The sequence below is a fragment of the Buceros rhinoceros genome, unplaced genomic scaffold, assembly GCF_000710305.1.
Source record: "Buceros rhinoceros silvestris isolate BGI_N320 unplaced genomic scaffold, ASM71030v1 scaffold21527, whole genome shotgun sequence".
Taxonomy (NCBI): Eukaryota; Metazoa; Chordata; class Aves; order Bucerotiformes; family Bucerotidae; genus Buceros; species Buceros rhinoceros.
This window is the reverse complement of record NW_010423110.1, coordinates 51,393-53,953: the sequence shown is the minus strand read 5'-3', so window position 1 is coordinate 53,953 and position 2,561 is coordinate 51,393.

The following is a 2,561-nucleotide window of genomic DNA, read 5'->3' as shown; positions in this document are numbered from 1 at the left end:
TGTGGGGTGAGGGTATTAAAACGGCGGGGGTGGCGCCTCGGCGGACACAGGCCACTTCACACAAGTTTTCTCGCAGGGATCTTGGCCGTCTCACGAAGAGGACGTTCCCTGCGCTGCGGGTAGGGACAGCCAGGTCTGACATCACCCGAGAGCGGCAGTCTGGAGGTCTCGGCAAGCGGGCAGCAGCTTTGGCAACGACAAAGACAGCTTAGACGCGGCTTTCAGGTTCGCAAAGGGAGGGTTGCCAAGGGAGTACCTGAGCTCAGGGGTTGACGCTCCAGCACCTTCTCTTTTGTGCGTGTTTGTGTGTCCCGGGGTGCGCAGAGAGCCAAGGCTGTGGACCAGCGAGGGGCAGCCTGGAAGTCCGTGTGTAAACGGGAGTTTTAATCCATGCTTTAAACTGCTCCTCTGGATTAGAACTAGCTCAACCCTAATGAACCCAGAGGTGCACTCCACTGTTGTCCAAACCCGACTTAAAGGCTAATTGAAGTCCAGCGATTCTAAACCACTCCTGTGCTACAGGATGAACCCACAAAGCATCGTCTGAGGCCCAGTGCTGAGAAGGGACGATGTCTGTGTCGGGCACGGTAGCCCCCACCCCACTGTCATTGTCTTGCTCAGAAAGAAGCTGCTCTGGAACACCTAGTGCGATGTAGTGCTGCTGCTGAACTCCAAATACTCCTGAAAAGTGCCTGGTTACACTCTGAATGAAAGTACAAGCAAGTGGAAGAGTCGTTCTGAAAAAACCCTGTTTCCCCAAACGGATGCCAGGAGCAGGAGGCTGAGGGAGGAGCAGTGAGGAGAGCATGAGTGTGGCAAAACCCAGGGGAAAGACTGGGTGGGATCCCAGGGGAGCAGGAGACCTGTGGAACAAGGGAGGCAGGGAGAGTCCCTGGAGCTGAGGAGAGTCCCGGGGTGATGGGAAGAGCCCCGACCCCGCGAGAGGAGCTGGTGTGACGGCAGCCAGGAAAAGTGCCCGAGGCACGACATCACCTCGAGTGAGCCAGACCCTGCAGGACGGATCTGGGGTGGGGGATCCTGCTTCAAAGGACCATTGTTTCTCTTTCAATAGTCCGTGGAAGTTTTCCGTGCTGCGCGGTTCAGTGAGGCTCAGATGCTCGCCGAGCTGGCGGCTGGAAAGGCTGTAAAACGGGAGGCTGCGCTGACACGGGGGGAAACGCTTCGTGCTGCTGGTGCTAAGGCTGAGCTGAGCGGCTGCCGCCGGGCTCAGCTGCATCGCAGACGCAAGCGCAGCCCGGGGCAGGTATTGGCTGCACTAAGGTTTCGGTCTTCTCACCTTCTGACTTGCAGCTGAAGCACTTCTCGAGCTGCTGGAGCGGAGCAGGAACAGCAAGCCCTGCTCTTTGCCTACCACGGTTCGCTCTTCCAGACCTTAGCGGGGTCTGGGACAGGCCAGGTGGTGTTTGTACCCTCCCTCCGAGCGTTCAGGTCCCCAGGCAGCATTCCATCTTCTGGGTTCAGCGGCACAAACGGCAGAGCGAGCGCCTTCTCCCAGGAGATGATCCGTTGCACAATGAACTACTTTAAACCCAGATTGTTACCCCACAGGGCAGAGATCACATGACTTAAAGAGATGTTAACAAGCCATGACAAACCTCTGGCTTCAGAGTTTTCAAACAAGCTGTTCTGCATCTGAAGCAGTCACCAAAGATCACACAGCATCTGAAAAATGAGGGATGCAGCAAGGAGTAACCTCTCTCTGCTCCGCTCCGCTCCAGAGGCCTGGCCGTAGGAAGCAGGGCTGCGATTTGCACACTATCTGAACCTGATTACGGCTAATTTTTTGCATACAGAGCATGGAAAGGATCCTGGCTGAGGCACGGAAAATATGTGGCCACATGAGTCATTCTGTAATGGTTCATAAATCCTGAGAGAATCACAAAAGCAGAACATCTAACATTGCATCTTCCCCGTCCCTGCCAGTGGAACTCCACCTCTCGACACGCTCGGCACAAGGATGTGGGAATATGGTGAAAGCAAAGGAAATAGGATCATTTTCTCCTTGGAATTGAAGAATCTCATCAAACAGCAGCCAGGCTCCGGCTTGCAGCCTTCACAGAAGAGGCCATTCATGAGCTGCGGAGAAAGAGCCGGGCTGCTCCTCAGGTTGCCAAACCAAATTCACAGTTCCTACCGTCGACTCCAGCTTCTGTCTTCGCTCCCTCGCAGAGCCAGGCAGGGGCTGGGGAGCAAACGCCTAAAAACCAGCGAGCGATCCAGCTCCTGCCCCCCGCCTGCCCGCCGGACGCCCACCGGGCAGGGCCGTGCCAGGGTCTTACAGGGACGGAGGGGTTAGAGTAGTGGGGACCGAGCAGCAAAGGACCTCAGAGGTTCAGGTGAGGTCTGCCGGTCCCTCGCACAACATCTCCGGGTCGCCCTCTCCACCCGGCCAGCAGCACCGTGGCAGCAGCTCTTCGCTGTCCCGGAGCGCTCAGCCCTGCCGGGGCTTTTCTGGGGAGCGACTGCGCATCCCTGGAAAAACCCAGCTCCTGCTGGGCACGAGTGGCCAAAGCTCACCATTATCTCCCCCCGGCAGAGGC